The 21,188-nt window shown below is 36.3% G+C and overlaps 1 protein-coding gene across 1 annotated transcript in view; it reads right to left on the reverse strand.

Moving 5' to 3' along the window:
- Positions 1-19,479: 19,479 nt before the first annotated feature.
- SLC35F5 (solute carrier family 35 member F5) overlaps positions 19,480-21,188 on the reverse strand; it is a 49,254-nt gene continuing 47,545 nt past the window's right edge. The window contains exon 16 of the mRNA XM_049773575.1: positions 19,480-19,966. The gene's annotated coding sequence lies outside the window, so the exon portion shown is untranslated. The remainder of the gene's footprint in view (positions 19,967-21,188) is intronic.

The raw sequence follows: 21,188 nt of genomic DNA on the forward strand, positions 1-21,188 counted from the left end.
ACATTGTATAATCTCTCTGTGATTTTTACCAAATCATGAGTTTTTGTCTAGAGAGTTTTCATAACTCCGAATCATCTAAGAAATTAAGTGTAAGATTAATGCTGGCTTATATGGCCATTGATTGTTTACAATACCTGTACTTCATCCCTATGAGAGGATTCTATATAGATACTTCATCGATAGCAAGCTTGGCCAGGACTTACAAAGTAAAACAAAGCCATATGGTAAAAAGGCCCTCCTTTTATTAAACAAAGTTTTACTTTGTAAATCATAAGAAAAACAATATTTCACAGTCATTTTATAAATATGGCCCAAATGGCTCTCTTCTTTATTCAACTCACTGTTTATGATTAAATTCAACAAAATATATTTACAGTTTCTAAGCAAATGCACTTACCAAGCTCCAATAACAAATCCTCCAAATACTTGTTGCAGATATCTTATTATTTTCTTAATTTCATTTAATTGATACTTTGTGATCTACAGAGTCCTTCATAGTTGAATTTCAGACATAGAGTGAGTCAGGGCCCTTTTCACCACCAGTGTCAACCTCCCTTCACCAATGAACCCAGAGTGCAACCTATCCCACCACCCTTTGCCCCCTGACCTGCCAGTATAACAGGCCCCTTTAAGTTAAGATTCAAAGTTCAGATCCCTTGATTCTATTATCATTGATTTTGGCTTGAACATTTAGTTCTGTCCTTATTTATTTCCCTGCCAATGCATCTGAGAACACTTGGCCCCTGGCCCCCAGCCTTTCTTTATTCCTTCTTAGTTTTATAGAAAAATGCAGAAATAAGTGGTAAAATAAAGTAATCCAGGCCCCAAGGTTCTATGAAAAAGGCAGGAGCTCCAATTTAAAAGAGATAAAAAAAATACAATAAAAAAGGTGTGTGTGAGGCCGGAGAGATAGCATGGAGATAAGGCATTTGCCTTGCATGCAGAAGGATGGTGGTTGGAATCCCACCATCCCATATGGTCCCCCGAGCCTGCCAGGAGCAATTTCTGAGTGCAGAGCCAGGAGTAACCCCTGAGTGCTGCCAGATGTGACACTCCCCCAAAAGAAAGGTGTGTGTGTGTGTGTGGCAGAGTTGTTTGTTTGTTTGTTTTGCATAGGCACAGCAAAATGTGGGGTAAATAGAAAGAAAAAAAACCTTTGGCCTAAAATCATGGAGAACTTACCCATGAAGCATCCTGGCATAAGACCAAAATCAGGCTCCAGGAATACTAAAAGTCTTTCTCTGTGATCCCAGTAAGAGCTCTTCATAATCACAGTTGGCATGGTCAGGTTTCTGTAGTTACAGACCCTGGTTTCTGTACAGATCCTATGTCAAAGTCAGGGTGACACGGAGCATCTTCTGGTTTTATCTCACCATTAGGTGACAATGTAGAGATCCTCCCTTGAAAGCAGGTTGTTGCTGTTACTAAGTCATCAGGGTATCATATAAACCCACTCTGGAGCAAGTCGATGCCAAGCCAGCATTAGGGCCTTGTAGAAGTCTGATCCCTGATGCTGGTGTAGAAAACCATAGATGGGATCCATAGATGGGATCCAAGATTCAGTGGTGAATGGCCAATGTCTGATATTCTGAAATCTAAGCCAAGTCATTATGGCAAGTGTCTATTTGGTAGGAAATTCTAGTAGATAAGTTTCTTTAGTGTTCTAAGTTAATGTTAGAACCAGGTTATCAGAATTGTTTATCTTGTTATTTAAAATCCCATATGCACCAGTAGTACTATGTGGCATTGTTCCTTTTTTACATAGGCATATTAAAATGATGAAATTTTATGTGTGCAAACAAGTTCTTATCTAATAAGGATAGGAATGCATAAATTTTATATTGCAGTGGGACCTTACACCCAGAGATCTTTTTCTTAATCAGAACTTCCTGCCCATATTTGCATCCCTCCCTCACTGCTTCTGTTAAGCCAATACCCTCTGAAATATCTTGACAGTAACTGTAAAGCTTCTTCAGGTTTTGCTGGTCTTATTTTAAAGAGATAGAAAACTATTTTTGAACTGCTTATCAATTTCATGCTGTTTGATGTTTTATTGCAAGTTGAAGGTAAAACTACTTTGTACTTATTAGGAACACAAAGTTTCTTGCCTGAGTACTTCAATAAGCCATCAGTGCTAAGAAAACATCTCCGTTCAGCCTCTCCATTACCTCTGGGCAAGTGCATTCTTCTACAATACTCGAAAAGACACCCTGACCATTTATCAACCATTTGCCATTTTATCAGAAATTTCCAAACATTATTATTTGTAAAATAAATATTTCTATTCATGCATGGATAGATGTTTAGAGAAATCATGAAAAAGTAAGAGTGAGTGAGAAAGAAAAAGTAAAAGAAAGAAAAAGGAAGTACAAACAAAAGGAAGAAAGAAAAAAGGAAGGAAGGGAAGAAGGAAGAGAAGGAAGGAAGGAAGGAAGGAAGGAAGGAAGGAAGGAAGGAAGGAAGGAAGGAAGGAAGGAAGGAAGGAAGGAAGGAAGGAAGGAAGGAAGGAAGGAAGGAAGGAAGGAAGGGAGGGAGGGAGGGAGGGAGGGAGGGAGGGAGGGAGGGAGGAAAGGAAGGAAGGAAGGAAGGAAGGAAGAGAAGGAAGGAAAGGAGGGAGGGAGAGGGAGGGGACTAAGAAAAGGAGGGGGAGAGGGAAGGAGAAGGAAGGGAGGAAGAAAAAGTTTTATGAGGTGGGGCAGGAAATCAATGGTTAAATTTTTGCAGAAAACCACATATTGGACTTCATCCTCTATAGGGAGATGCTATTTATATAGGATAATCAATATGTCACAGGATACCACAGTGTTTCTCAATATATTCAACAACAAAATCAATTTTTGTTCCTTTGGTTTGTTTTAGATCACCAATTAAATTCATCTCTACGGACAATAGTATTCAACAAGACTTGAATTAAGAAATGCATTCATGCAGATATCCCTAAATATTACATCTTAAGTAGGTTTTCAAGGCCAGGAAGATAGTTTAAAAGGCATGAGTGCATGTTTGGCATGTGGGACTCTGGATTTAAGCACTACATGGTCCTTCTCACAGCACTGCCAGAAACAATCCCTGGGCAGTCCCTGAGATAACCCCCAGTGTGGCCCAAATAAAAATATAAAAAACAAAATATAAAAAATATAAAAACCTTAAGTAAGTCACTTCATTAGAAGTTACTTAATAATATCCCTCAGTTTACTACAAAAGGGACATTCATGTCACCCCTTCATTTGCGGTAGTACAAACCACAGTGTCAAAAAAGAAAAGAGAGCAAGGGGGGTGGGCGCATGGTGAAGGTTGTTATACTTTGTATGACTGTAACTCAATTCTGAACAAATTTATCTGTGAAAAAACCCTGTATTATGCACAACCTTTAAGCCATGGTGTTTAAATAAAAAAAAAATTTTTAAAGATGACATATATAACAGTTAAATGGAAAGGCAACTTATGTACTCTGGAAGTGTATATATTGCTAAAGTGGCCAGTTTTACTAAATCAATATGTAAATTCAGTACAATCTTCATAAAAAAAATACCAAAGTAATTTTTAACAAAACACATCAATTCTAAAAGTTGTGTGTAAATTAAATAAAAATACCGCACAGCTGGAGTAATTCTGTGAAAGAAACAAATTCAAAAAAGAGTCATAGTACGTGGCTTATATTACATTAGCATATTATAATTCTTTTTTTCCAATCATCATAATAACTTTATTCAAGAACTATTTTTACAAACACATTTCTAGTTGGGTTTCAGTCAAAAAACTATACCCCTTTACCAGTGCAACATTCCCAACATCAATTTCCCCCCCCTCCCCATTCTCTCCCACCCCCTGCCTGTATTCAAGACAGGCATTCTATTTATCTCACTACCATTGTCATGATAGTTGTTAGTGTAGTGATTTCTCTAACTGCACTCAACACTCTTTGTGGTAAGCTTCATATTGTGGGCCAGTCCTTCCAGCCCTCATCTCTGTTGTCTTTAGGTATTATTACCGTACCATCTTAAATTTTTCTTAAATTCCAAAGATAAATAAAAAATATTTTAAAAAATAATTCAGAGAAATAAATATAAAAAACAATGACCCTTTTTACTTTTAGTTAAATGAGTACCATATTATTATTATGAGTGAAAGGGAAGGGCATAGGGTAAATTAATTTAATTGGTCATTTAAATCTCTGGCTCCAAAAGTTTTCCAGTCAAAATCGGCAATGAGATGGTAGCAGTAGGAGTAATGGGAGATAAAAGGAAGCTCCTAGTCAGGCAACAGTCACTTTGCACCCTCACATACACCCAAACAGACAATATGACAGCAGGGTCTCATCATATCCATGTGGCTTTGGCCAGGGCCTCAGATAGGGTATGGGGAAGAGATAGGTAGTTACTGGGGTAGAGCCTAGAGAGGCCCAGCAACAGGTTACAGAGCAGCAGTCTCAACAAGGGACACAGGGAGCAACAAATGGCTAAAGGCAACAGAGCCTGAGAATTATGAGATCTACTGAACTGAGCTTATGTGGAGAAGAATTTAATTAGAGGGACCATTGTTTTGAGACCTTAGGAGGGAAGTAATCACTGTGGTGGTACACATTACAGTATTGTAAATCTCAACAGAGATTTTTTTTTTAAAAAAAAATCATTCCTGGAAGGCTGGAGAGACCATATGGGATGCCAGGATTCGAACTACCATCCACCCTGTGTTGGCCATGTGCAAGGCCTTACTGCTGTGCTATCACTATGGCCCCACTGAGTAGCATTTATATCACAGCTTCTTTACTTCCTTTGGACTTCTGATATGTTGCACAGAGGAGGAACAAGGGAGTTTTATGGGTTGTTTGCAGATTTTGGTTAGTGGAAATAATGCTGCAATAAAAATGATGTACATATAACTTTGGAGACTATTACTGGGATAGATGTCAGGAAGTCGAATTTCTTGATCACATGCTAGTTACATTTTCAGCATTTTGAGATTTTCAAACTGTTTACCACTGAGGCTGATCTAGTTTCCATTTCCACCATTAGTTGATGAAATTATTTTTTTTCTTGCATTCCCACCTGCACTTTCTGTTTCTGGCCCCTTTCTAGGCCATTTTCACAAGTGTAAGTTTTTCATTATCAGTTTTTCTTTCTTGTTATTAAATTTTACTTTTGGCCACTGGTCTATAACACAGTATATACAACCTATCACCATATCCTCTATCAAAGTAATTTGTATTTTACTGATAATCAGTGATCAGAATCTTTTTTTTTTTTTTTTTGGTTTGGGAACCACAACTAGATGACTCAGTGCTTACTCTTGGCTCTGCACTCAAGGGTCACTCCTGGTAATGCTCAGGGGATGATATGTGCTGCCAGAGGGATCACTAGAGTGGCCCCATACAAAGCAAATACCTTACCCACTGTACTATGCTCTAGTCCAGAATGAGCACTTTTCATGTGCCCGTTGACCATCTTTACTTCTTTGCAGAAGTGTCTGTTAAGGTCTTTTCCCCATTGTTCAATAAGGTTGTTTGATTTCTTATTTTTTTTTTGGGGCCACACCCTGTGACGCTCAGGGGTTACTCCTGGCTATGTGCTCAGAAGTTGCTCCTGGCTTCTTGGGGGACCATATGGGACGCCGGGGGATCGAACCGCGGTCCGTCCTAGGCTAGCGCAGGCTGATTTCTTATTGTTAAGTTTTGAGAATTTAAGAAAGATACAGCAATCTTTAAAAACATCCACTAATGCTATATTTTAGCAATTCATCATATAGGTCTATAATTCTAGAATGATGCAAAACTCTTAAGATATGGGTTAGTAGTTCATTGATCATTTAACATTATAGTTGATCATTATAGTTGCCTGCCATTTTATTAGATGCTACAAAGATTTGCCTATTAAAGCACATTTTCCTAAATCTATATGGAAGCTCTACTTATTATATATTTTAGTTATTAAAGTTATTCGAGTCTTTGTGCTAGATTATAACTGTTTCTCCTCAACGTCAAATTTAAACAAAATTATTTGTGATGTTCAGAAGATCTGAAAACAAGAAGGCATGCCTGGCCCAAATGATGAGCTACTTGCCTGTTATGTCATGGTGAAATTCACGTCCCTAAATCAGAGCCTCCTGTTTTTGCCTCCTCCAGTGGGCTCACCAAAGACACAGGTACCGTAGAGTAATTCTTAAAAAAAAATCCAGATACTAAATACTGCTGTGTCTTTTTTTTTTGCAAATACCAATACCAAAATATGCATAAAAAGTGAAATAACCTTTCATCATAAACTCCTCCCCATGACACAGTATCTTATATTCACAAAGGAACAGCCAATTTAAGAATAAAGGGCATGAACCTAACATGTCTAATGCTCAACTTTAATGGTTACTAAATGAGGATCAGACCCTCAAATCACCTAAAGCTGATAGCTAATAGCCTTTACTCTTGGGTCCCACAGGACCATTAAACAACATAGTTGTATAGCCACTGATGTACTTCCCAGAGCTATAGCACTAGGCACAAACAGCTAATATCTGGGCTTCTCTTCCAGAAAGGCCTTCACAGTTAACCAATCCACCTGCTGAGGATGTAGCTTCTAATTGGGTGCTGAATAAGACTCTTAGGAGACACAAATAGTTGGTGAGCACAACCTAGAGGACATCTTCCAAATGCCAGTTCACTCCATAGACCAGTGTCAATTCTGAACCTGCTCAATACCCACTCTCCAGTGTCACAGTTCCAGCTAGGTCCTGACTGTGGGAATAGATTATGGAAAGTAAAGAAAAGCTAAAGTATTTCTATACTGGTCTCTGATTATATCACTTGTACATTTTCTGCCCTTTTCTTGCTATAAGAAATTTCTTTAGGGGCTGGAGAGATAGCATGGAACTAAGGCGTTTGGCTTGCATGCAGAAGGTCGGTGGTTCAAATCCTGGCATCCCATGTGGTCCCCCAAGTCTGCCAGGAGCAATTTCTGAGCATAGAACTAGGAGTAACCCCTGAGTGCTGCTGGGTGTGACCCAAAACCAAAAAAATAAAAATAAATAGAAATTTCTTTAGCAAGATCCTGACTTGTGTCTCCAGTTAACATTTTCTCCTTTTGCCCCATCAGTTTAGAGATAGTATTTTGGTTTTACTGAGATTGCCATCTTTTGTTTGTTCTTCCAGTACTTTTACTACCTGAGCAATCAATTCTTCTAAACCGTGTTTAAAATACTTAGGAGTATGTTTTATGTGTCCCTTCTCACTGACCTACCCACCCATCACCCCTTGGTATACCCATGACTGCTATAATCGTGAGCTGTTTCAACTCTTCAGGAAAAACTCACTGGAAGGGCCTTATCATGTATATATGTAGTTCTTCCCTATGAAATCATTCGAAAATTACTTTGAATATTTGAAAACTTTACCTCTTATGTTGGAGTTTGCATGAATATGCAATCAACCTATTGTATTTTAATGTTTTAGTTTTTCTATGCTCATTTCTACAGGATATATCTTAGCAATTCAGGTAAAAAGTAATGAATAGAAAAAATTTTAGCCACACCCATCTGTGCTCAGGGATTACTCCTGGTTCTGTGCTCAGGGATCACTCCTGCTGGGCACAAGGGACCATCTGAATAGCAGGAATTGAACACAGATTGACTGAGTACAAGACTAGTCCCTTACCCTCTAATCCCTTACTGCTCTGACCCCATGAATTGGAAATGTTTATTAAAAGGAAAAATATTAGAAGTCAAATACTTGTCTACCTAAGAATAGTTTGGAACATTTTATGTGTTTTATGAACATATATATACAAATAATTTTACACAGAATAAAATTATTTTGTGTATTATATAATAAAAATTATTAAAACTCATTAACTCATATTTTACATGATTATTCAGCCCATAAAACAATCTTTTCCAAATTACAAAAATAAACAGTATTTCAAATTATATCCAAAATTATAATTAGCCATATAACTGTGCTTATATTTTAAATATCTAAACATTAATTTTATTAAACAGATGGAGGAAAATTATTGAGTTTTATAATAAAATTGAGAAAAATAAACATTAAATTATCCATTACCAAGAAATAAATATCTAAAAATATACTTCTTTAATCTGCAAATATTTCATCTTTCTAAATATTCTTTTACTACCTCTACTCTTCTGGAACTGGTTATTGAATGAAGTTTTGCAAAAACATGATTTTTATACTACAAGTTCCCTGGAGTAGCTGCACATAGCTACTGACTACTCTGTATAGACTCTCAGATAAATCTTAAATAATGCAACTTGGTAAGAATGATGCTCTTTTGTCTTATGTAAAAGTACAAATCTAAGTATATTGGCACTTAGTAACTTCATCTTTAATTTACTAGCCAAAGAGAATTAGAATGCAATATAAAGTTTTAGTATAGGACTAGTCTAGATGCCAACCAAAGTTCCACAAGAAATTTCCAGGACAACTAACGACTTTAAAAGAACTATAAACTAGGGCCCGGAGAGATAGCACAGCGGCGCTTGCCTTGCAAGCAGCCGATCCAGGACCAAAGGTGGTTGGTTCAAATCCCGGTGTCCCATATGGTCCCCCATGCCTGCCAGGATCTATTTCTGAGCAGATAGCCAGGAGTATCCCCTGAGCACCTCCGGGTGTGGCCCAAAAACCAAAAAAAAAAAAAAAAATTATAAAAGAACTATAAACTATAAAAAATGTAAGCTCTCTCGCACTCTCTGTATATATATATATGTATATAATATATAATATAGTTATATTATGTCATATTATTTTATATATAACATGTAAGGTATTGTAACATATATTAAATATAATATCATATGGATAATATATACTTTGTATAATAAATAAATATATATATTCCTACATTCACATTTTAAAGTTTATTAATTTGGGTAAAATGGTTACTTGAATGTCAGAGTATATGGTATTTATATAGCAAATTGTTGGGTTTCATCTTTTCTTTGAGCTACATAGTATATATATATATATTGTGTATATATTTCGTAGCTTCTTTATTCATTCATCAGTCATTGGACATTTAGGTCCCTCCATGTTCTGACTATTGTACTAAGTGTTGCAATATATAAATACTGTTGCCTTATCTCTAAGACTATAAGATCCATTTTGGATTATAATAGTTGAACTTTATCTTATATCCTACTATTGGTTTGATTTTTTTTGGGGGGGGTGGGGGGCTTGGGCCACACCCAGCAGTGCTCAGGGGTTACTCCTGGCTATCTGCTCAGAAATAGCTACTGGCAGGCACGGGGGACCATATGGGATGCCAGGATTTGAACCAATCACCTTGGGTCCTGGGTCGGCTGCTTGCAAGGCAAACGCCACTGTGCTATCTCTCTGACCCCGGTTTTATTTTTTTTCACCATTAACAAATATTTTCCATTGTATAAGTAAATGGAATTACAATTTGCAATGTTCCCCTTTTCTTTTGCCATTCTCTTTAGTTTTTAACTATAAGATATTTCAGTGGATTAATGGATTCCAAAAGTGGAGAAAACTTCCCATTTATGAGCTAGGGTGCTCATCCTGCAGGCACCTAATAGAAGTTTAACATGTTAATGCTGGAATTACAGTCTATACTACCAGGTAAGCCAAAGCCAAATGGTGCTATGTACAGATGTCAACAATGTTAAAGAGCATGATCTAGTTGGAAGCAAAATGTTTTTTTAAATCTTTTGTTTGCTTTTTGAGGTTACACCCAGTGACGCTTAGGGGGTTACTCCTGGCTATGCACTCAGATATTGCTCCTGGCTTGGGGGACCATATGGGACGCCGGGGATCAAACCAAGGTTTGTCCTGGATTGATCATGTTCAAGACAAATGCCCTACCACTGTGCTATCACCCAGGAAGCAAATGTTTTATCCAAGTTCTTCTACATACACATGTATATAAAATATATATACATGTATATAAAATATACATGTATATAAAATACATGTATATAAAATATATATCCCAATATTTGCCATTTAGCAGTTCTAAATGATAGGGAAAGGTTGGGACTATTCTATGTAATAAGATTGAATTAAGAGGAGAAATATTTGTAGTATTTTATCTTGATACTTTCAACATTCCCAGTTTTTAAGATTATAAATTCACAAGTACATGAGTGACTATTTTTAAATTAAATACTGAAAAAATTGTATATATTAAATCATATGCTCACAATGTTAGCTTGTTTTTATAGTTTGTTTAATGCTACCTGGAAATCAAGCAGGTAATGAAAAGTAATATTTAATGTAGTGGAGATTAACAAGGTCAGTCACTTAGAAAAGCGACTATTTATTATTTATCTAATATACCTAGTCTTCACAAAACTGATGGATTCAGACTATGCTAGAACATAAAAGCTTCAATACTGCTTTACAAATTTGACTAAACCCAGAGACCTCTGATTCCACCAAATGTGTCCCACAAAGTTTCAAAACAAAAACGACCTTATTTGTGACAGTACTTCAGCTTCCAAGGGAGTGTACCAAGTGCCTTCAGGAAAAGCCACAGGCAGCTGAGTGGCTTCAAGCCTAGGGTATGTCAGTGTAAAGGACAGAGGTAGTGTTCTCCGTGAGGTTGGTCATTCACCTCGCTAGTCTACCTGGGGGGCAGGGGGCTTTTGTCCTTTCTTGTGAAGGAGCTGTTAAGGTAGGAGTAATCTTTTTGTTTTATTTCACTTCTAAGAAAATTAACTGATTTCATTTATAGGTCTATTTTATATTTCGCTTGTCCACACGAGGGGAGTTCAGGGGCTACTGATGCTGCCATTCTGCCCTGACCTGACCCTAAAGTTCACTGAAGACTTCTGAGTCTTGGGGCTGGAGTGATAGCACAGCACACGGTGTTTGCCTTGCATGCAGCAGACCTGGGTTTGATCCCTGGTATCCCATATGCTCTCCTAAGCACTGCCAGGAATGGCCACTGAGTGAAGAGCCAAGAGTTGTTCCTGAGCACTGCTGGGGCTACTCTTCCCTCATAAAATAACCCAACTTCTGAGTCTGGTCAGTAAGCTCTATTAGAAGCAAATATGAAGCTGTGATACGTTATCACTACTGTTACTTTACTCTTCTGTAAGGCGCCAAGTGCATCTATAGTATTATCTCTTGGATAATAATATTTAAAAGGAACCTTAGAAGATACTGAGTTTAGTGTCTCACTTTCCATTTGTAAGTAGTAAGACAGTGAAGCTCTGACCAAGGAAATGAGCATTTGCAGCAATGCTTAAGCAGAGGATTAAGCACTGCCACCTTGGTCTTAGTCTCTGGTGGGTGACATTAGCTTTCATTTAATTTGATCAGGGTTGGGCCCTCAGTGATTTTTCACTGGGCCAAGATTCAATACTAGGGCTTGAGGGTGTTATCCTACTGAGGCCCTGTGATGCCCAGGATCACCCTGATCAACAGTGATCCTGAGGTCTCTAGGGCTTGGGGGATTCTTTGGGGATCATATTGTGCCCAGTATTAACTGGGGTCAGCTGCATGTAAGGCACATGCTTAAACCTCTATACTGTCTCTCCACCCTAACCTCCCTTTTATAACTAAATGCAAGGACACCTCAACATGCTTTGCATACTAGAGGCCAAGTTTAGATCCCCAGCAACACAGGGCCTATTCCTGCCGCCCTCTTCCGGACCCACATACACACAGGATCACTAGAAACCAGGGATAATCTCTGAGACCCCAAAACCAAAGTAGATCTATCTAAATCATACATATATCTCCAAATAAAAATTCCCAGTGGGGATAAAGAGAAAATTTAATTTTAAAATTTCAATGCAGATTTCAATCCAGGACAATGATTTTCAAAGTAAGATTCTGAGATCAGGGACCGGCGCAGTGGCACTAGAGGTAAGGTATCTGCCTTGCCAGTGCTAGCCTAGGATGGACTGCGGTTCGATCCCCCGGGGTCCCATATGGTCCCCCAAGCCTGGAGCGACTTCTGAGCGCATAGCCAGGAGTAACCCCTGAGCGTCACCGAGTGTGGCCCAAAAACCAAAAAATAAACAAATAAATAAATAAGTAAATGATTCTGAGATCAGGAGGAGGGGCATTACTTAAAACTGTTAGAAATGCAAAAAAAAAAAAAAAACTGTTAGAAATGCAAAAACTTATCCCTGAGCCCCCCACCCTACCTAACCCTTTTCATTCCTCTCTACACAATCAGAAAAGGTTGCACTGAATAATCTGCTGTTTAATAAAGCCTTTCTTCCAGGTAATATGAATGGATGATCAAATTTGAAAGTCACTGTTCCTGTATGCATTTATATTTATAAAAAAGGAAAATACTACAGTTAATTATAAAGCCAAAGTAATTCAGTGTATTATACTTTTAACCAGAAAAAGAACAACAAAAATTTGCTTTGAATATTACATGGTCTGACACCAGATTTTCACAAGGACAAGAATGTGAAAGCTAAATAAGCAAATAGTGGTAGTTAGAATCTAAAGAATTGTTTTCACCTCATGTCACTGACTCCTGGAGAACAGAAATCTTCTGCATGCCTTGCAAGGACACGCTAAAATTAATGGATTTTCTTGCATGACTCGCTTCATTATTACTTGTCATAATTAAAACAGGTATTTTTGAAAACCAAGTAGTAAAATTTTGAATGCCTAGCATGCAAGATCTCAGTTATAGTTAATAAAAAGTCTTAAGAAATCACATGTAAAATTAAATTAAAAACTAAAAATTTCATAAAGTGACTTGCTGAAAACTTTAAAACTTTTATATTAGGATATCAAAGTTTTACTTTTCCTAGCATAAAATTACATAACTCTGTCTTTATCTGAGTGCTTCAGCAACCAAAGCTCCTACTTTAAAAATAAGCTACCTGTATATAACCAAAAATTCAATATGCTCTTATTGATTATATTTTTTTCATTTCATAGAAAATTTTTGTTTGCTTGTTTTGGAGCAATATCTGGCAAAGCTCAGGGTCTACTCCTGGCTCTGTTCTCAAGGTTGAAAGCTGGAAATGCATAGTCAATGATGGGCACTGAACTGGGCTTGACTGCATGCAAGGAAAATGAATGATTAATTTTATATAGCTTATGGGAATTTTTAGGAAAGCATTGTTTTTTCAAATACAATGATATTAAGTAGTTTTAAAAACATGTGGGACATATTTTAAGTTATTAACATTTAAAAAATTTATAGTTAGGGTAGCATCATTGCCAAAAGATATTAACATTTATGTTATTGAACAAAGTTACTGAACCTCTACCCACACCCCAAGATCCACTATCAATGACTACTTATAACTTCATAACGAAAAAAATCAGAATAAAAATAAGGTACCGTAAGTTGAAGATAAAATAAAATTTCCATCATTATGTTAAATGCTCCAATTTAATGTTCACTGTAATCCAACCCCAGGAAAATGGGTCTAAAGCAGGATCCCCACAAGAATTAATAAACCAAGATACTCATATGGTAGAAAAAAGATAAAATGGGAAGCTTCCAACCTCAGGGTCCTGAGCTTGCCAAACCCACCTCTTTATTGACCAGCTAAATCCTCAACTGGCTGGGGGAGGATTCAGTGACAAAGCATCTCTCTCGAGCTAATCCAATCCAGTGTAAGTGGGCCTTTTACATGTAAAAAAGAGTGAGTTAAAAAGGAAGGGAGTCAGGAAAGTTTATTTTAGGGTAAATATATCCAATACGATATAATCTTTATGCTTGATGGCAAATTTGTTTTATATTAATTTAACAGTAAATTACCATCATGACTTGATTCTAATTTACCGTATTTTCCGGCGTATAAGACAACTTTTGAAACAAAAAAATGTCAACCGAAAATTGGGGGTCGTCTTATACGCTGAGTATATCCCGAAAAATGTTTCAATATGCCGCTAAACGAAAATTGTCTGAATATTGCCACAAAACAAATTTTCCAACTCGATCCTGCACCAATCACTGCAAGGCTGCTTGGACTGCCTCTCTAACTCAGCCAATCCAAGCAGGCTTTTTATGCATGCAAATTAGACAATGTTCTGTACCCAAATCTACACTGTCAAAAGCCTGCTCAGATTGGCCAGAGTCAGAGAGGATATCTATTACAGTATAACCTTTGAACCTTTGCTTGTTGTGATTGGCTCACTGTGGTACAGACAGTTGCAGCACAGGAACGTTCGTTCTGTCTGATAGAGCGAATATAGGCCTAAACCTATGTTTTAACTGCAAAATTAGGGGGTTGTCTTATATGCTGGAAAATACGGTATATAAAACTATTATCTACCTCTAATTTTGCGGGGTCCTGAAGCCCCCCAGGGGGGCCCGGCCAGCAGGAATTAGCTGGGAAGGCTTCTCAGACAACCGCACTTCTATTTTGCTGAGTAGAAGAACAACCACACCTGTAAAAAATCTGAGAGAGGTTAATAATAACGACCCAAGGCAATGTCTCACTGCTCAAAGGCGTTTATTGAGGTCCAGCACCTCTTTATATAGGGAAGGTGAAGGAGGCAGGCAAAAGGCAATGTCAATCATTCTTTTGGCATGAAAATTACTTCATTATTCCAAATAAGGCAAGTGGGCAATACTTCTTGCAGTATCCATGGAAACATCTTGTGACCTTCTAGCTGCATTTCTAAACTTTTAACAGATATAAGGTGGGGGCAATGTTCTTACAGAAATAATTTTGTACAGACAATGTAACATATACACATAATAGCTGCCTTGTTGACTCCGGAATGTAGTTGAGGGAGTAAGACCTCATTTCTGGGAATGGTACCGGGCCGTGTTGCTCTCCTCCGGGCTACAAGATTAATTATACTTTGCAGCTGCACATTCCTTTCTCTTTGGCCCTAGAACTTACAGCAAGACTGCATGTAGCCTTTAGGTGAAAGGCTGAACTAAGGCAGAAAGTATAGCAAAATAACCTCAAACAAGTCACAGTCCCCAACATAATTTGTTTAAGGCTAGTAATTTTTTTTTTCAACCTTCCAAGTGGTACTCAGGAGGCCCAAGAGCATCACTGGGATTTGCAGTCAAACAAATCAGAAGTTCAATTGTAAGGGCCTGAGGATATGTTGCTGCTCAGGCCCTGCTATAAGCATAGCTTGGACCCTCCTAGTGGTTCCAGGGGTCTGCAGGGTCACATCTAGTAATGCTCAGGAGATTCTATAGTACAAAGAATTGAACTCATAAGATGTATACATACTAGGCATGTGTCCTAACCCTGCACAACCTCCCAGCCCTATGGAACAGATCTTAATATTTAAAGGAAAATGTTCTATGTACACAGTACACAAAGCATGAAAACTTTATTACTACTTTTGTACAGATGATTGGTATTAATACTATCAAAGGAAATGTGGGGGAGGAGAGTGTTTAAAAATTGCAAGTCTTTGAATTTCCATACAGTTTCCCCATGGAGTCTGAACCAGATAGTATTGTCACTAATTGTGAAAAGGGTTACTTTTGTTACCATATTCCCACCAACATAGGTTGTTTTGTTTGTAATCATTTTTATTTATGCTATTGTCACTGGTGTGCTATGGTTTCTTGTTGTTTGGACTTGTATTTTCCTCATAATAAACAGCATGAACACGTAAAAAAAAAATTGCAAGTCTTTGTCAAAAATTTTAAATTAGTTTATCCTTTGTGGGAAAACATAATTATTCTAAAAATAAACATAGCAGCCAGAGACATAGTACAAGGGTGCTTGCTTTGCACACCACAGACCCTGAACACCATCACCAAGAATATGAGCACAGAACCCAAAGCAAGCCCTGAGCACTAGGAGGTGTGGTCCAAGCCCTCCCCCAAATTAAAAACAGAACAAAAGATGATCCCACAATTCCATTCCTACATATATATCTATCTAAAGAAGACAAAAATATGATTTGAAAACAATATGTATATCTATGTTCATTGATGTACTACTTAAAATAGTCGTGACCTGGAAACTACCCAAGTTCCCCCATACAAATGAGTAGACAAAGAGGCATATATACACAATGAAATATTACTCAGCTAGAGGAAAAGATGAAGTCTTTTTGCCACAATGTGAAGGGCATAGTGAGTGTCATGCTAAGCAAAATAAACCTGAAGAAAGGCAACACAAGATGATCTCAATTACATGTGGATTCAAATAAACAAAGCAAGGGAACTGCTATGTCCACTGAAAACAAACATTTTGATTCTGACTATAGAACTGAGGTATGGCTAGCAGAAGCTTTCAAGGAACTGTGAGGGAATATCTATGAGCTGTGGCTGAGTCTACAGGAGAATACTGGTGCTCTGGTGTTAAGTATAATTTGGTAACACTGTGCCCCCTAAAATATAGAAATACTTACATGCTTGTAATATTTATATATAAATACCAATATCACTTCAATAATTAAAAAAAAAATTTTGGGGGGGTCACACCCGGCAGTGCTCAGGGGTTACTCCTGGCTGTTTGCTCAGAAATAGCTCCTGGCAGGCACGGGGGACCATATGGGACACCAGGATTCGAACCAACCACCTTTGGTTCTGGATCGGCTGCTTGCAAGGCAAACACCGCTGTGCTATCTCTCTGGGCCCAATTTAAAATATTTTAAAAGTTAAAATTAAAGTAAAAAATTTGGCACGTTACACAAACTATAATTTAATTTTAAAATCTGCAAATAACACCATTTGAAAAAAAATCAGTATTTTTGTTTTGTTTTCTTTTTTGGGCCACACCCAGTGACACTTAGGGGTTACTCCTGGCTATGCACTCAGAAATCGCTCCTGGCTTGGGAGACCATATGGGACATCGGGAAAATAAAACCACAGTCCTAGGTCAGCTGTATGCAAGGCAAACACCCTACCGCTGTGCCATCGCTCCGGCCCAATACATCATTTTTTAGCTATATGTTAAATATGAATATGTCACAAATAATATTCACTTATTTCGGTGAAATCTTCCTTAACTATGGTTCATTTATATATATATTTCAAAAGCAGTGAGAAACAACCAGGATTATAAAAATGAAAACAGCTTAAATTCAAAAGAACATTTCATTTACTTGCTAATCTGACTCGGGGAAAATATTTTCTAATTCCTACTTGATTCTTCTTAAAGAAATTTTATTTCTTCAATCAGCACACAGGATTAGTACTACACAGACCTCCAAGGAGTCTTACTTTGCAACCCCAAATTGGTTCTGTATGAGTGATTTTAAAGAAGGCATTAGTATTCTTCCTGAAACAAGGCTGTCTATATACCTCTGAGGACATTCACATTTAACCTTGTAAGCTCACTTCTATAGAAATAATGAACTTAATTCATCAGCTGCCAAAGAAAAAAGCAGTTTAATGTAAGGAATTAAGTCATGCTGATAGAGGCTAATATATCAATTTTTAAAAAATAAAACTTTAAATAAGTGTACGTGATTTATATACAACTAGTGGCTTTGTAAAGCTCCAAATAGCATTCATCTAAGCACTTTTAAGTTTGTCTCATTTTTCAGTTTTGATTTAGTAGAGTCGAAGAGAAAGTTGATGAACAAAATAGGCTTCCTTCAATCAAGGTCATGATTTGAGACATTAGATGACATGAGACTTGAATTATGTATGGAAAGAAAAGTAGAAGACTGAAAACAAAGTACCAGAAAACATCTTTAGATTCAGAAAAACAGAATCAAACAGAGAGAAAGGACACAAGCAGCTACTTGCAGGAGCTTCCCAACACTGCCATAGGCGGCAACATGGTTGCTGTGATCCTTAGGTCCTAATGTCTGTTTCTGGGTTATCACAAAGTAGAAATAATTCACCACAACTTTATTTTCTGAGAATGTAAACTTTCCATTACAAAGGTGCAGAAGAAAAGGCTTCAATTCAACAGTGTTTAAATATAAGTAATAGTGAAATGAAAGCCTAGAAGAAAAGATAAAGGATGGGAAAGGAAAGGAGCAGTAACTCAAAACTTTCAGTTAGCATGTTTAATAATGCTTAAGAGTTTGTTCTTCAAAAGTTAGTAGCCCAATGGAAAAGCACAGTCCTTCTCAAGAATGATACAGTATGTTATGTGAGGTTGACTTCTGCCAGAGTCCTGAGTGACAGGATATGATATGTTTGCCAGTGTAAGCAGAGCATATGAAGAAACCCCCACATTCTTAAGTTTGCCCTCCTTTCTAATCAACTTTATAAAATAATTTAAAATAAATTTCACTTTCATTATTTTAACTATTTAACCTTATAAACTATCAAAGGTATTCGTGAAACTGTCAAACAGCAAAAACAGAGATCGCTAAGTAGTAACTTGTACAACCAAAATTAGTTTTTTTAAGTAAATGAAATGTTACTTCATTTAGGAAAGAAACTCCTCAGAGGCCAAATTGTTTAAATGCCTTTACCTTGCATCAAGCAACAAAATCAATATTATTTTTCTTTAGCTAAACAAGAATGTGCACCAATGAGTTTTTAAAACAGCTATTTTAACTCTAATATTCCTACACAATCTTTTAAATTAACATGACCACTCTCAGAAATAAGCAGAAAGATGATTAAACTTCATTTTAGACCATGTTTATACCAAGAAATTTTAGAAATGTAAATATAACAACTTAAGTTACAATAGAGAATTTTTAAAAATCAGATTTGTTAAGTTTTGAAAAGAAGTGAAATGTTCTCACAACTTGAAAAGAAAACAAGTTCTAATTAATTAATGCCAGGATGAATCCTAAAACATGAATTTACACACCAATGCATAATAATAGAATTCAGGAACAAATGTACAATAAGTACATATAAGTCTTAAGCTTAGGAAGTGCATTGAGGAATATTTTATATTTATACTTGGTAGGGGAAACAATTCAAAAGTAAGTTTTAGGGGCTGGAGAGATAGCATGGAGGTAGGGCGTTTGGCCTTGCATGCAGAAAAATGGTGGTTTTAATCCTGTTATCCCATATGTCCCCCGAGCCTGCTAGGAGCGATTTCTGAGCACAGAGCCAGGAGTAACCCCTGAGCACTGCCAGGTGTGACCCAAAAACCAAAAATAAATAAATAAATAAACAAACAAACAAAAGCATGTTTTAAAGCAGTCTTGCCTTCCTTATTCAGTATTTTAGTCATTAAACATTTATTTGGAAAAAGAAAATTATTTAAAGAGCCATCTAGTCCTAGAATAATCTGGTACATCTATATGCAAAAAATATCAGAAATCAATTAATAGATCTTTAACACACAAAATACATTGTATAAACATTTTATTTTAATAATCCATTTATCACTTCAATTAAAATCATTCCATTATGAAAATTTCTTAATTGAAGAGAATATTTATTCAAAACTCTAAATTAAACAGAGCTTTTTATCAATTAAATTTACAGTAATACAGCCTTTAGAAATACATAACTTCTCATTTTACAATACTTCCCCTTTAAAAAATGGTTTGTCACAGATTTAAAATACAAGGCACCTAATCTATGAAAAAATAATACAATAAAAAGCATAAGTAAACAGATTGTTTCTCAAATATTGATTTATTTAAAATTTTGTCTAAATTTTTGTATGAACATACTTGATACATAAATTTTTTGCATTAATTTTCAATATTTTACAAAACTCGAAATATAATCCGTACCTATTATAGGTAAGTTATTTAGCATTTTACCAGTAAGAAAGAAACAACCTACATTCTTAAATGATTTCTGGAAAATATTTTCATTGCATAATCTAGAATTTAACAAATAATGTGTGGGAAAAAAGTCACCAGACATCAAGATCTTATTCCTTGATTAATTCAAATTATTTTTACCAGTTGAATTCCTTGAGATGGATAAGGCAGATTGGTCCTGTGCACAGGAACTTTTTATAACTACAGTGACATATACACAACTACATAAAAAAAGTTCTTCATTGTGAAAATGAAGAAAACAGATACACAGAAAATATATTTTAGAGTTCCAAAGAACTGAAACTGTTATTTTCAGACTAGGCACTGAAACATTTTTCGAAAAGTCTTGCCAGAGATTGTCTCTTCGCTGTATAATGTTCCATTATCAAACTAAAAAATAAAAATAAAAAAATTATTATAGTAAAATTCACATAAATAACATATTTCAATAAGCAAATCATCTGTCTTGAAATATATATATCAACTAAAGTAATAATTAGATACTTGAATGTATAGTGTGCACTAAGAATACACAAAAGTGAGCTCTATGGCTATATTAAAGGCTAAAATCCAATACTAACTGTAGGTTGTTTAATAAGTTTATTCATGGTCTACCATTATCCTTCTTGGAAAAAGGACTCTCGCTCTCTATCTGTCCCACTTTTACTCTAGTGTAAGCCTTCCTCTTTGCCACCTTCATCACCATATTCATCATCTCCTCCTTTATACAGCTCTCATTTCCAACAATGAGAGCTGAGTAAGAGTGACTATATGGGGTGGGTCTGAGTGTGAAAAAAGAATATGCACTAATAGGGGAATGCATAAATTGCCATATTAAAATCTTTACAGGTAAATAACTATGTGTTCTTCTGGAAACTGAAGTATGATAAATTAATTTTGTTATAGTTCTACTCTGTCTCCCAAATCTCAATAAAAAGAAAAACGAATTTATTTTTAAAGAAATAAATCACATAAACAGAAAAAAAAAAGTAGTCAACTCTTAGTAATGAGGAAATATCACCAGATATCTGAGTAAATAGAGGTAAATAAACAAATGGAACAGGAAAATGGTACAAGGTTCATAGGAAAAGTTAAATAGTCAAAAGCTCTCAACTTTTTCCATTGATCAAGAATCACTTCATTCTGAAAGGTTTGAAATTATTCTCTAAGATTAGGAAAAAAATTCTTCACTGGAAAAATATCAGGCATAAATTCTAATGGTTCAGGTAAAAGTAACATTTATATAATGTGATACAACTAACAACAACATACACCTGGATTATAGAGCTATCCAGAATTTTGCATTAATTAACTCTAGTGTGAGGTAGAAGTGATATAGGGTAAAGGCAGGTAAACTAAATGGGAACACAAAAAGGGAGAAAGTATGATGACAGAAAATCAACTGAAGATTCTAACACTGAGAAACTGAGAAAAGTATAAAGCACAATATTCAGAGGTAATGAAGGAAAAAAGAGAAAAGAAAAAAAGATCTGATTAAAGAGTTGGAGTTTTGTTTTGTTTTTTTTTGGGGGGGAAGGGAGGGGCACACCAGCAGTCCACAGGACTTTCTCTTGGGTCTACATTCCTCCTAGTGGGCTTAGAAGATCACGTA

Source organism: Suncus etruscus, chromosome 5 (assembly GCF_024139225.1).
Source record: "Suncus etruscus isolate mSunEtr1 chromosome 5, mSunEtr1.pri.cur, whole genome shotgun sequence".
Classification (NCBI taxonomy): Eukaryota; Metazoa; Chordata; class Mammalia; order Eulipotyphla; family Soricidae; genus Suncus; species Suncus etruscus.